The following is a 16,061-nucleotide window of genomic DNA, read 5'->3' as shown; positions in this document are numbered from 1 at the left end:
CCTAGTTAAAACATGAATCAGTATAGTATAGCGTCATTTTCACAAAAGTGCTCAATGACGCTTCACAATAAACATTATATGACATTAAAAAAATTTGACAAAACAAATATAGGATTAAAAAATAAAAAGTGAATAATATATATAAAAGTTGAATAAAAGGAATTAATGTATATAATTATCACAGGGATGATTAATTAAAATCCGTATGCCTAATAAACAATAATTGTTTTTCATAGAATTGTATTCTGTGTCTCAGTAATAAACAATAACTGTATTCCAAAGAATTGTCACCTGTATATTCCAGTTCAATTACTAAAAGTCATTAGCCCAAACTTTTTCCTAAAGGGAGTCTGTGCATAAATTAACAGAATACCGAGAGTCAATTATTTGCCTTCGTCCATTTTATGGCTGTTTTCTTTATCGTTTCTGGCAGCCACCGTGATGCAGAGAAAAGAACAAACTTCATGGTGTATGTTCCATGTTCATATTTATTGGTCCCTGTTGGTGCAGAAGGACGTTAAACCACATTTCAGAGTTTTTTTTATGTGTGAAATAGCTTTATTTAACATCCGCTTTCACCTAAGTGATATCGCAGACAAGTAGACAATTGTATTGGCTTCGCGGATTTTATGGCTATGGTATTTTGATGTTTTTTATATGTACGACAATAGCAGTCGTTTGTAATGGCGATCATTTTATTACGTAATAATAGATAGAAAACAAAAACCCAAAGTAATGAAAGCCTTTGATAAAATAATATAACTTAACACCCATCTAGAATTTTATTTAAAAATGTTTTAATCTTTTGTTTGTTGATCTGTTTATCATCCGGGCTACCACCTCCTCCTTGATCTCAAAGGTCATCAAAATATAAAAAAGAGTCGTAAATAATTAAACGATATAATCAAACGGTTAACCATGTGGGCATAAGATGAAAACTCACGTTGCAGCCCGAGTGAGAAGAGGTATACATTAATAACAGCATGGTGGCAAATTAAGAAAACAGACTCGAGACAAATTGGACTCTAGAAACAATATCACAGATGGTCATCGATGGTCCGGGCTAAAAAAGATCAAAGTTCATCTAGCAACTTATTGTTGATCAAAAACTGACCAACGTGGGCTAGTGTGTAAACCATTTAAACGAGTGATGGGAAAGTTTGCTCGAAACCACTTTATGATGTTGAAGCTACAGTTTAGTCTCAGCAGGAGTGTCCTTAATCCCCCCGAACATTCAGTTTTTACCATGGACATAGCCGGTTGTTACTGATTAACTAAAGATTCATTGAAATGTATTGTTTGTGGTTGCTTTATACGGATGTGTGGGACCATGGTCACTTGATGTCTTCAGAATTCAATTGATCCGTTATTCGCAGAGAATAGAGCAACATTGAAAAAGCTCAAATAATGCAATATATATTTAAATATAACGAATGTGCAGATAAACAATGGCTGACATGTCACCGACTAGTATTATCTCTTTTGAACAATACAAAACAATCGAAAACTTGACAATGCATTTTGTATGCATAGAACATGCACGATTGGTTACATTCACTCTCGTATTAAAGGGAGACTTATACCCATATCATAAAAAGATTTATTAAAAATCAGACCTACTTGTAAATCTATGATATTGTATCTCTTGATCCTATTTAAGATATATTTATTATAATTGGATATATCTGGTCGTATTGTGGTGGTCTCATCCCAGTGTTAAACATATGACTGATCACAATGGACAATGGTTTTATTCATTGGTTTAGGATGTTAAAGACACTTTCGGGACAATGTAACAATTTATTCATTTTTTTGGGAGAAAGAGAGATTTATTGTTGATTACAAAGAAAGAGGGACCCCTACGCCTTCCCCCGCCAGAAAGCATACGATTTTAAGGAGTCGACTATATTCTATGACGCGTATACAAGCCCGGTATCGAAAACGACAATTAGCTCTGGCAGATCGTTTGCCCGGACAGTGATTTTCGCTTACCCTTCTTCGAATTCTATTCCCTCTGTCGTGGGGTGGGGTGGGGTGGGGGTTGGATGGCCGAATGATTAGCCTCGTGCTTTGTGTATCATAAGGTCTGTCATTGAGTCAACTGGCGTGGTTTCGAATCCCCGGTTGTACGTGACAATGAGTAGGGTCGCCTGTCCAAACTCGTGGGTTTTCACCGGGTCCTCCGGTTTCCTCCCACTGCTAAAGACCCCTACGCGCAAGCGAACTATTGAAATAAAATTGAACCATGTGTTAGTCCCGAAATGACCTAGTTTGTGTTGAGTGGACGTTAAACCCCATTTCTCTCTCTCTCTCTCTCTCTCTCTCTCTCTCTCTCCCCTCTGTCGTGCGATGCGTTATGGTAGGGTTGTCCCTATTGAGTCCACGATCCTGTACGTGCAGATACATTTAGATACGTTTCGGTGTGATCAACACGATTGCTACGACTGACCACATCATTATGATAAGACACGACAGGATCACCACGATTACTCCACGATTAAAACCATGATTTTAATCATAGCGCGAATCGTGATAGTGGGAACCTAGCATTACATCGACCATTTTGTACACCAGGTCTCAGTTTTATCGTCTCTTCCGAACAACTAAATACAATTTATTGTTTATAAGGCATTTAGTGAAGGATTAAAATTGAAAAAACACAAACACAACTTTATGGATAACAATCATTAGCAACTTTAATAGTGCAACGACTTGTTGAAACGTTGCGGTATTAAAGTTGCTAATGATTGTTATCCATAAAGTTGTGTTTGTGTTTTTTAAATACAGTTTCCTTGTCGAACTAGCAGATATCAACCCCGACAAGTGGTAACCCGGTTCTTTTGTTTACAAATAGACGGGGCGGAATCATTTACCTAATAATTTCATTAAACCTTTCAACAGTTATTAACAGAGCACAGTTTTTATGGGATAAAATCACTGGTTTTATTCTAAAAGCACGACGTTTCGACAAGTATCCTCTTATCGTTATCAAGCACAATGACATTTAGTAAACTTGAGGTCAATATAAACAAAATTCATAGTGAAACCATAAGTATATGAGGATACTTGTCGAAACGTTGTGCTTTTAGAATAAAACTAGTGATTTTATCCCATAAAAACTGTGTTCTGTTATTGTGTTTACCGATCGCTAAATGCCACTTAAAGATTATGTTCAACAAATTTCATTAAACCTTCAACAGTTATGTTTTGGTAGCCATTACCATAGTCTCGTTATAAAAGTTTTTTTTTTCACGGCGCGTAACTAAGTGAGTTTTTTTTCTATCGGCTTCTGCCTTTGGTGATATCACAGGCTACTTTTATTATAAGGACCGTGTCGCTATTAAACCATCATCTGTCTTTTCAATGATCTAATCACGTCCAATTAGAGAATTTAAATTCTTTTGATGGTAATAGATGTTATGCAATAAGCGATTGAGTCCGTCCACTGAGAGGCAACGACCGCTTCGTGTTCTCAAACCCATTCTTTTATTTGTTGAAACCACCAGAAACCATTTAGGTATTTGTTAATTTTCCTCAGGGGGTTGGTGAAATCTACAATATTTATTCCAGTTATCTCTCACCAGGATCAACAGAGGAAACAACCTGACTACAATTCCATATTCTTTGATGTTTGCTTCGGTTACCACCAGAATCGCCATCTTCAAAGGAAACGCCCCGTCGGGATATCACGTGACAAAACATCCCCGTCCCTCCCGGCTTTAAATGACGTAATGTATTCTCGGCGCGTGGTTACACGCGAATGTTGGAATTTTTTTCGCGCCAAAGTCAAAGTGTGTTGGTACACATGGCGATGATAAATATTGTTTCGGCTAATTGCACTTCACGGGAGACTTACACTTGTCGCCACGACCTGACCGGAACATATTTAGGTGCAGAAAGAATTTTCTTTGAGTTAATGTTATTGTCTTAGAGTGTAATTAGTGCGAAGCTTATCACCTCGTATATCTACGCCAAAATGAGAAACAATTTTAAGCATTTCACCCCGTCGTTAAATTTGGTATTGTTCTAAGATAAGGCGTTGTTGATGTATAGGTATTAACATTCTGCCGTCTGACTAGTCTCCCTTTATTACCCTTTTATCAACAACACGTCGCACTACTTTTACGTTTCTACTGCCTTATCACAATATACGACGTCATAATATTTGACAGACTCCGGTCCGACATGAGATTATTTGTCGACAGAAAGCGACGTGAAAGAGATGATTGTTCATTTTAACAATTATAATGATATAAATCAGAATAAATCTAATCAGAAGAAAGTTTTATAGAAGTACACCTAGATACACCAAGATAATCTTAAATGTCGTATTTCGCGTTTCTGTTAGTTTTCAGGACTGCCTCTAAGATCCGTATTCATTAGCCCAGTGAGTGCGGAAAGAGAGAGAGTTTAACGTCCATTCGTCACAAACAAGGTCATTTAGTGACTAACACACGGTTCAATTTTATTTCAATAATTCGCTTGGCGTAGAGATCTTTAGCAGTGGGAGGAAATCGGAGACACCCACGAGGTTGGACAGTCGACCCTAGTCCTTGTCACGTAAAACCGGGGAATCGAAACCACGCCAGTTGACTCAATGACAGACCTTATGATGCAGCACGCACGCACTAACCATTCGGCGCCCAGCCCCCCACCCCCAGTCAGCGGAGAACAAGGACGTTAAATCCCAATGTATTCCATTTCAGTTCATTTCTGTCTCTGCGATTAACGTACGTCTTCACACAAGACCGATTACATACAGAAATGGACTGTACGAAGTCGTGTATTCGCCATGCAGTGTGTTATGAAGGTAACTTCGAATTCCAACTGCCAAGTGCACGCCAACGTGAAGACGAGACCTTTAAGGTTTCGCCAAGGTACCCATTTGCACCAGCCCCGTAGCCACCCCCCCCCCCCCCCCGCCGAAAATAAATTGCGGACCATAGTTCTAAAAGAACCTACTGTTTGTAATAGATAACAACAGTCAGGGATCATCATGTAGAGTATTGATTTGGGGACGTGGCACCTTGCACCTAGTCTCATATTATTGGTTATGTTCTGACATCTATCTGACATATGTTTTGTTCTGACTTGCCCAATAGCCCACTATCGTGGGATCCCTGTCTTGTCACTATGTTCGTTGTTCAGAGTTTGCTAGAGAACGATAATCTGGGCTGGAAAACGCGTTTGCGTCCGTCCAATTCTCAAAATTTTCCTGGGGATGAGCAGTGACGGATCATGGTGAGGGCAACAGCCCGGCGATTTGGTGACAAAAGAAAATATTTTTTTTTTTACATTTGTTAGAAAAAAATAATAAAGACCCATTTCCCAAGAATCGTGAAACATAGTCGCCTTTTTTTGATGGGTTTTGAAATTATCTAATGTTTAACATTTATTAAAAACAAAATCAAAATACCAACTCTAAATAATTTTCCGGCTTGGATTCAACTGCATTTAAAACAGCCCTATTATTAAAGCTTCGTGGATAGCAAAATGGCTTCGGGCTTAATGCATAGCGAGTAATATAGATCGATGAAGTTTCGATCTTTGTAAATACTGAACGGAATTGAATTATATTTGACTGGTATTCCATTTAGAGATTCATCTTTCACAATATTGTAGTTTACAAGGGATTCATATTGCTTAAAATGGCGGACAGGTAATTTGAAATGAAATGGAGTTTAACGTCCTACTGTTCTGCTCCGACTGGGATAATGAAGGACGGGCATACGTCATAGCCTACTCTTATATCGAATTCCAACTGCCAAACTATCTTTTACGCGCACGCCAATGTGTTCACGGGACCTCGGTTTTTCGTACAATCCGAACTACTAGACAGCTGTCCTTGCCAGGCCCTCCGTCCTGCAACACTGACAAAGGTATATCATGGCGGAAAAGCACCGGGAATTTACAGATGTGTCTCTATTGTTTAAAAAGGTAACAACATAACATTCTTAAGATGCTTGTCTTTTGTTATTTCATTAAAAAATCAAATACATTTAAGACATCAGTGATAAAGGTTACACGAGTAAAAAATTCTGGAAGCCCACTTGAAAATATTATATCATCCATTCCATGTGTACAGTGCAAATCAATTTACCACGTACAGATAATCGTGCTTCAAACAATAGATATATCACGTCACATGGGGTCTGTATAGGGTCATAACAAGACGAATATGACTCGCAATGCAACAATATCCCTCCAATTAAACCCGTATTAAAGAGGAAAGGTCGTCTATACTGATTTCTCAAGTTAACGCCAGTATCAGTTAATCTCCAACTGAAGCAAGTCCTCACGTAATCTTTACACAGTGTAAGCATGTTACCCTATACGTGATATGTTTGAATATAAACTAGCCTATTGTATTAATGTATAAATCACCAGCCCTATATTTGTTATTTTCTGTCGTATATATTTTTATGTACTGAGTAAATCCTTTGAAATATTTCAACTAATCGATGTCGGAAGTAAGGTGCGTTGCCAGCACGTGTTAAATATTTTTTTCTTATTTAACCGGATTTGTCTGCCTCCGGGTTTGGGAGATGCTAATTGTAGGTCGGCTGGAGAGGTTCAGGAACTTCCGCTTTATATAAATGAGTATTTTAGGGAGTACTAACCCTAACCCTTTTAAGAGGGGTAAAAGGTAAATTGGATCCAAGACCAGTTTTCGAAAAAAAGGGTTAGGGTTAGTATTCTCCAAAATACTCCTTTATATAAAGCGGCCATTGTTGACTCCGGACATTCCCGAACCTCCCCAACCGGCCTATCAATCTGTTTCACAGAGATCTTCTAATATCTCTCTAACAGATGACTGTTTCGACACGTGACGTCACATCACGCGGCGTCAATCATTGGCTCAAAAGCGCGTGCATTGTTTACATAAGACGTTACTGATTCGGGCTAAATGGTGAATTTTACTTATTTTAATACCCATTTACACTAAATAGGAAATGATTTTTACCTAAAAATAACTCAAAAGTCTTTATTTATTTTTCTAATAAATAAAAAAAATGTTTTAGAATTTAATTTGACGGAAGAAAAAAGTTAATATTTGGGACTCATTAAGTCGCATCGATGTCATCCTTATCAGTGATTGTAGCGGCCTAGGGAAAATTCAGTGTTGATCAGTGTGCCAGCCTATAATGTAGACAGGATAACCTGTTCTAATATACGTCAAACCTAGCTCCTACGTCACATCGTTCTTATGGTCTTTATATTTTATCGGACAGGAATGGGGTTTAACGTCCTTTCAACATAATACTTTGAACATTTTGAGACTAACATATCGTTATTTTTATTTATATCTTCACGTGTGTCCAATACTAGGTAGGGGCATTTTGCCTCTGCAGGGGCGCTTCATCGAATCCAAACTGTCACGGCTGATTTTGTACGTGCACGCCAATATGTAAACGGACGAACCACGGTTTTCAGCCGATTATTCATAGAATCTTGACTGCCAAGGGTTCTTTAACGTTCACGCCAACTGTCAAGGTTTCTTTAACGTGCACGTCAACTGTCAAGGTTTCTTTAACGTGCACGTCAACTGTCAAGGGTTTTTTAACGTGTACGCCAACTGTCAAGGGTTCTTTAACGTGCGCGTCAATATGGACACCGATGGTCCTTGGTTTTACACACCACACTAACTTGTAAGCCCCACAAGCGCGACCTCTGACAAGTTCAAAACGGTTTTTACAAATTCTGAGACTTTTTTAGTTCTCGCCGGGAACTCCAGTGTCCATTCGGCTCTACTACCGCCCACTCGCACCGCCATTTATGTTTTGTTGCCGTCCCCTAGATAATCCTGCATGTATATTCTCATATTACATTATAATCTTTAAGGTAGGGCTTCCCCCGGATTAAACAATCCCTACTTATTAAATGTACAATGTATATTAAACATGCATTATATAGGGTGACCCACCATAAATAAATATCTCCAAATATCTCGACAATTACGCCACAATATTTATATATATGCCAAGCCTCAAATCAGTTTCACACAATTATAGTCACTAAATAAACGATCATGTTGTACTTAATAAGCTATGACCATTAATCATCTATACATAATAGACTGAAAACTGGTTCCAAGTTGCGTCCATAACACCCAGACACTTTTGAGTAAAATATAGGTTACGTGCCCTTGTTTTGAAATTAGTCTCGCTTAACCAGTCTATCGACCATTCTACGTCTGATTGACAGGTCGGGATAATCAAGACTATTTTTTTTTACGAAACATAACAGAAAGCTAGAACAAGAAATTGAATTTAGAAATAAGCACTTTAGACAACTCAACAATTGTTTTAAGAAACTTGTAAAAGTAAAATGAAACTACTGCTAGTATCATGTTCCTGCTAAAGAAAGTGATTCAGAGATAGTATTTGTACTAAACCAAAAGATGCCGCTCTTAACGGTACAGTTAATGATAAAGCAATTTAAAAAATAAAACAAACGTAATTACTATAGCTGCTGTAATAACCAAGAAGCTAAATTTTACTGCTATTCAAAATCGTCAACAATAGATTTTTTACGGCTGTAATAGTTGATATATTTGTAGAGAATTGCACGTGCCATGGCTATTTATCGACTCAAAGCGAGTGCGGGGTAGTCAGAAATCAGTTCGAGACACGCAACTGAAGCGTGCACATTTAGCCGTGTCGAGACCAACTTTCTGTAAAGTGCACGGGTCATCCTACATTATGCGAGAGCTAAATCTGCCTATTGCAGGTCTTTCTTTAGGCCCGAAATGTTTTCTAAATTATTGTGTGTGTGAAATAGCTTTATTTAACGTCCGCTTCCACCGAAGTGATACCGCAGACAATCTAAATTATTAATTAGACATTCATTAAATGATCCAGGCCATATTCAAGTGTCGATGGCATCGGATTTCTCCGATATTAAATAGATTAGAACGGTTCAGCCATATTTGATTTAATTTCAAAATGGAGGATCGAGACTTAGCTTCGAACAACCAGTACGGTGGTTGAAATTATTGCACAGGTCTTGTCAAGCCTTCAAAGGCTAATATCGTCGCTCGTAATATAGTAATTTGAATGAAATTTTCAAATTATTCATTTTACATGATCTATTGTCAAAATATTATAACAAGAATGGCTAGCTCCTTATCTAAATCTTACATAATGTATCTTTAATGTTACTGAGAATTTTATCGTAAACTACTATATTTTAGAATTATTGACAAAGGGTTTCCTTTGCGATGTAAACTTCATGCCACTGTGAATTATTTCATTTCAGAATGTTTGACAAAGGTGTTCCCCAGGGTTGAGCAATCCACCCATATTAATTGTGATACAGAACTATTGACATAGTGGTTCAACCCGTATTAATGGCGATGCATGTTTTTCTTTTTGGGAACTTTATAATAAAATATAGCTTTATACGCAAGCCAAATTGAAGGGAATAAAAATATAAAAAAATACAAAATGGGTGTTTTATTGGTGCACGTGTTCATCAATCATTGTGGGCGGTTCAAAGACACATAGTTGAGATGAGTGGATTTAATAAGACGGAACTTGCTACAGTATGAATTGTTGCGCATGCTTGTTGAAACATTATATAAACATTCTGATCACACCCAGTATTTACGCCATAATACTGGTCAGTTTTATAATAACACCAGTGGGAAATCTAATATGAGTGACGTAATGTTCGGCCTCTTTGACCCCTTGTAATGTCTTAAGATAATATGATTACGTCTATTTCAATATTTGTAGGACATGACAAAAACTCATTCTACGACATATAGTTCATATTTCTGTTGGCAAGATGGGGTTTCAAACCTAACATTCAATACTATCTCGAACGATCCATACAACAGCGCTGAAAATACACAGATCATTAGAGAGAGAGAGAGAGAGAGAGAGAGAGTACTCCTTGTCACGTACAACCGAGGAATCGAAACCACGCCATTTGACTCAATGACAGACCTTATAATAGAGAGAGAGAGAGAGAGAGTGGGAGGGAGGGAGGGAGGGGGGGAGGATTTAACATCCACTTGACACAAACTATGTTATTTCGATATTAAAGATACATTATGGGAGATTAGATAAAGAGCTAGCAGTTCTCACTATAATAGTTAAAAAGTAGATAATGTAAAAAGAATTTGCGTAAAATTTCAGTAAAATTGATCCACTCTGAATCGAGAATTTAGCAAATCGGATCCTAATCCAGTATATATTGCAGGCTAGCTATGACATCGAGAGTTGATTATGGTCTGGATAAGTTAATTATTGTCAAATTAATCATTTAGATAACATTTCAAGTCTAAAGAAAGACCTGCAATAGGCAGATTTAGCTCTTGCTTAATGCATGTTTAATCTATGGTTCAATTTTATTCCAAATTTTTTTTTCGCGTAGGGGTCTTTAGCAGTGTGTTGGGGGAGGGACATGAGCACCTGGAGCAACCCACGGGGTTATACAGGCGACCCAACTCATTGTCCGGTACAAGCTGGGAAACGAAACTACACTACTTGATGTAATACCAGACCTTATAATCTAAAGCGCAAACGTTAGACCATTCGACCACCAGATGGACGACACAATCCTTAAACTGTAAAATAGGCCCATCTTTGACGTACGGATCCCAGTTAGCTTGAAGCTAAAACTTCAACCCCTCTGATAAAACTGCACCTCCACCCACAGCGAGAATTCTAGAACCCACGCAGAGACACATTTTGATCTCATTGACATCATATTGCTCTAAGTGTTGTTCCCAAACCCCTTCACTGATAAAACTTGTCGATTTGTTGCGTACGAGGGATTGTCGAATGTTGAAGAGATAGAAGCTTATCAAAGGTTGGATATGCGTTTCCCATCCGTGTTGATAGGTAAATCTTTGATGGGGGTTATTAGTGGGAGGTCCTTTTAATAACTTTAATTCCTGTTCAATTTAACCGTGTGTTGGTTTTCATCATGGCGTTACGTGGATTGTCGTAACGCACACTATGGCACACGATCGTTAGGACCACCATAGTGACGTAACGCCGTACGTTATCGACATTAGAGATTATGACGTCACTAAGGGCACCTGTTGCTATCAGTATCAGAGCTTACAGTTAATCCGCGAAGCAACAAACTTGCAAGGCGATACAGTTGTATCTTACCGTGTAAAAAGTTCGGGATTTCCATACAAGCCGCGGCCATATTATGTAAGAGACTTTTAGTCAACAAAATTGAATTTCATATCCAGTTTCGCAAAGGGATGACCATACAAATCGACTTGGGTCGGCCTTTATTATGTATATAGTGAAGAAATGTATCGGGTATCACAATTGCCCTTAAAATAAATTGCTGAACAATACATTTGTTGAAGAGTTTGTTACGTTGTCTTTGAGAACTTCTATAAAATTAGTCCATCTACAATTACAGCTAAGTAAATCGTGACAAGCAATCTAATGTTGAATAAAATATGGATCATATTACTTATGTATACGTCATTATCAGGACCGGATCAAGATTGCATGTGATGACTGGCTGAAAATGTCACTGGGACCCTTGTATCAGTGAAAAGGGTCCATAAAATTCACATGCATTTTATATGTCAGTATGGATAGATGGATAGATTTATTTGATACAAAGAGAGAGAGAGAGAGAGAGAGAGAGAGAGAGAGAGAGAGATGGGGTTTAACGTCCACTCGACACAAACTAGGTCATTTCGGGACTAACATATGGTTTGATTTTATTTACATAATTCTCTTGCGCGTAGGGGTCTTTAGCAGTGGGAGGAAACCGGAGGACCCGGAGAAAACCCACGAGGTTGGTCAGGCGACCCTACTCCTTGTCACGTACAACCGGGGATTCGAAACCACGCCAGTCGACTTATTTGATACAAACATATACAACATAATAAATAATATCATAAAGTTATAAAATTATATGCTTAAAATATAAACAAACTATATAACGAAGCTAGACGGGCATACGTCATACAATGTGCTATGAGGGAAATTTGGCACGGACAAGGGATTCTTATATCGAATTCCAACTGCCAAGGGATTTTTCATGTGCACGCCAATGTGTACATGGATCTCGATTTTTCGTTTCATCCGAACAACTAGACAGCTGTCATTGCCAGGCCCTCCGTCCTGCACCACTGACAAAGGGAAACCACACACACACACACACACTCTTTGATATTGTTCCCCCTGGCTATACCGCTCAGTCAGCTCTCCCCTTAATCCTAAAAATATTTCAATCTTCCAGGTTACTTTTGCGAATATAAAATATTTATCTGGATATTTTTCAGCACTGCACTAGATTGGCAGTATTGTCTACTAATATTTTGTTTATTTCCAATCAAACAGATGATGATGGACATGATTTCCAGCCGGTGTCCAAAACGTCATGACCTAAAGTGGGGGGAGGGGTTGAATGGCAGAATAGTATGGCGTACACTTAAGAGAACCTTTGGCATATGGAAATCGACAGAAACGCCGCTGCCAGGGCAAAATGCGCTCATCGTCATTAGACAAGTTGGTGAAGAAAAGTAGGACGTTAAACCCCATATCATTTTATTTCTATTTTTAAAGAGCGGGGATTTGAAGATAATCTCGTATCGGTAGGGGAGCTGTACATAGTTATAGAATGTACTAATTAAGACCACGCCATAGCCTAATAATAAATAAAATTAGAATTACAAAAATGTTTCAGCCTTAGAGCTACGAATTAGTTAATGACGCCATTCAATTCGAGTATTAATCAAGTATTTTAGAAACGTAGACATTTAACAATGGGTGTTATTTAATAAAGATAAATTCTCTCGACACGTTTACACACAAACCACCCTGTCTGTACTTAAAAACTCCAGAATATCCGTCCTTTTACTACTGTTTTTATACACAGTTCAGTTAAATACTTCGTTTTATGATGATGATTTTATCCGGATTTCCACAGTAAGCCGCAATGACTGGCGTTTTTTTCCCGCTATTATAAGCAGGGTATATAAGTATCACTCCAGGTGGAAGCGGACGTTAAAATATAAAAAAACAACTACAAAAGTATTGTTTTCCGCCGATGATGTTATAAAAACCTGGTATACATGCTGGTTATTACGAGGAAGAAATAAAATTTAAATCTGATCATGTTTACAAATTATATTCGAGCTGATTTTTCGTGATTTTTAATCTTGTTGCTTTTCACATTCTTGTGCGAGGAAAACGGTTAAAACAAGATATAGATTAAAGTAGATACAGTAAAAGTAGATACCCCCCCCCCCCAAAAAAAAATAACAAAAACAAAAACGTGTGTATGTTTGTGGGTTCGCTAAAGGTTGAACTTATAGATCTTAACAAAAAGTCGGGGGTGGTGGTGGTTCAATTTTATTTCAATAACTCGCTTGCGCATAAGGTAGGTCTGTCATTGAGTCAACTGGTGGGGTTTCGATTCCCCGGTTGTACGTAACAAGGAGTAGGATCGTCTGTCCAAACTCGTGGGTTTTTTCCCATCCGAAGGACTATGTGTTGTCCCATGCCATGGTCTATATCCTGTCAAACTATAGACACACATTACTAACTTAAAAACAAACTGAAGTATATGATTAATCCGCAGTCGCTTAAAAAAATGTAATTACACGAATATCAATCGAAGGGTAGCTGTAATAGCTAATCCATCCAAAATATGCAAGTTTCAATAAGACCATTATTTCGCGTGGAAATGTACGATACAAAACCCCATCAAAGGAATTTAATGAAACTGATCCGGGTATGAAAATAAAGATATCACGTCGATTAGAAGGTTATTTTACACCAAATTAAGATCAAATATATTTATTACTACCATAAATCAACAATAGACAAACAAAAAAAATACGGTCACCAATATCAGCCTTAAGGTTTAACCCCGAACATCCATCCCTAGGCCGTAATGGAGTCATCACCTTCGGTCTTCTTCGTCAATTTCTTCGTGAGTGAAAGACAATAAAGATGTTATTGGGTTGGTTAAAGTGGCCTGAGGGAGAGGCATTGGAAGGTTTATAGGTATATCATATCTATATTGATGTCTTTGATCTTTCGATCTGGTGACGTTCCCACCCGGTGGAGTAATTCTGGATCTTAAGTCGGCGATCACGGTATTGATTGATTATTGAGATAACTATGACTGTTCGTGTCGTGCGTGAGTTTCATATAAAACACCCTTAAGCTGAACAGATCAGAAAAAGTACAAGATTTGTCTTGTAGTGTCAATTGTGTAGATATATAAGTAATAGTAAACAATTGATCGAAGGTATAAATTATACTAAAACAACAATCCATCAACAACAACTACAACACTTGGTGCTGCCATCCTTTGAATTGTTTTTTCGAGTAAAAAAACTTTTTCTTACTTTAAGTATACCAAAATAATTTCTAAAATAAAACTACCATTTCGTATTATTATTATTATTATTACAGCATATTTATAGTGCACCTTTTCACATCATTTGTCCAAGGGCACTGTACAAAGTGGACACATTGAAAGTTGAATAATATAGAGTCAGTTAAACGTTTGTTAAATAAATGTGTTTTAAGTTGTCTTTTAAAAGAATACAGAGATGTACAACATCTTAAACTAAATGGTAGATTATTCCATAAAACAGGTGCTTGATAACTAAAAGAGACTAGTTGAACAGCATGGGACTTTAAAAGTAATTTATCGACAAGGTGTATAAAGTTCTAAAAGATCTGATAGGTAAACAGGGGCTAAATTATTTAAACATATAAAAGCAAGTATTAAAATCTTAAAATCAATTCGATATTTTTAACAGGTAACCAGTGTAAATTATATAAAACAGGAGTTATGTGATCACATTTCTTAGTTCAAGTAACAAGTCTATATCTAAAATTAACCCCCCCCCCCCAAACATTTCTTACTTTAGCTATGCCTAAATATCCAACATTATAAAATACCATTTCGTAGCTCAGCTATATCTAACAATCTAACATTATAAAAAAAAATTGTATTTTATCTTCACCTACTGAAATACTCACCGGTTGGTGTAGAAATGTAAAACGTTGCATCCCCCGTTAGTCCCTTCTCTAAAAATCTACATATAATGTTTCCATTAATTAAAGAAATTAACAAGTTGGTCTTTAGAAGGACAAGTGTCCGTATGACACAACCCTAGTGGTTTTCATTGTTCTTCATCAAGTTGCAGCCATGAACGAACGTCTAATTCTAGTGACCAACGAACACGGGATGTGGTTCTTTTTTTTTTATAAATTAACAACAATTGTGTTACTTTAATTTGCTATTATTTCCATTATACTGTAGGGAGTACAGTCAATCAACAGTACAATAGCCCAGAAGCAACAGAATTCGACAACTTATAAGTATTTTAATAGCTTCTTTGATTGGCATTTGGTAATTAAACATATTAACACAGGGTACAATTTTATGGATACACAATTACTGAGTTTAATACTAAGCAACGTTTCGTCGAAACGTCGCTTAATATTAAACTCAGTAATTGTGTATCCATAAAAAATTGTACGTTGTGTGAAGTATTTTGATACTTATAAACTTGTTATTGTTTAAATATACCACAGATGATATGAGTAATGTTTCGCTTGGGGATTTCCAAAAAACAGTTAAAATTAGAACTAGTTATATCACATCAGATCTTTTTATAAAACGCTACAGGTGTGCATACAGGTGCAAACAGGTAAATAGGTCATAAACATTTTGTTTACTTTTATCATGTTTAAGAAACATGGAAGGGCAGGTGTGATATGTGTTACAACACCTATTATAATTACAATCCTATAGAACATTGTCCTCGGTGTATATAAATAGGGCACGAGGCTGTAGACTGTGTCATTTCGGGACTAACATAATATGGTTCAATTTTATTCCAACAATTCGCTTGCGCGTAGGGGTCTTTAGCAGTGGGAGGAAACCGGAGGACCCGGAGAAAATCCACGAAGTTGGACAGACGACACATTAATCTAAGGGTATTAAATTTCTAATGAATTCTAAAATTTAGTGGCGGTAAATCAGTTTAAAATTTATTGAGACAAACAAAGAATGAAATGAAATGGGGTTTAACGTCCTACTGTTCTGCT

Source organism: Patella vulgata, chromosome 7, assembly GCF_932274485.2.
Source record: "Patella vulgata chromosome 7, xgPatVulg1.2, whole genome shotgun sequence".
NCBI classification, from domain to species: Eukaryota; Metazoa; Mollusca; class Gastropoda; family Patellidae; genus Patella; species Patella vulgata.
This window is presented reverse-complemented; position numbering follows the sequence as displayed.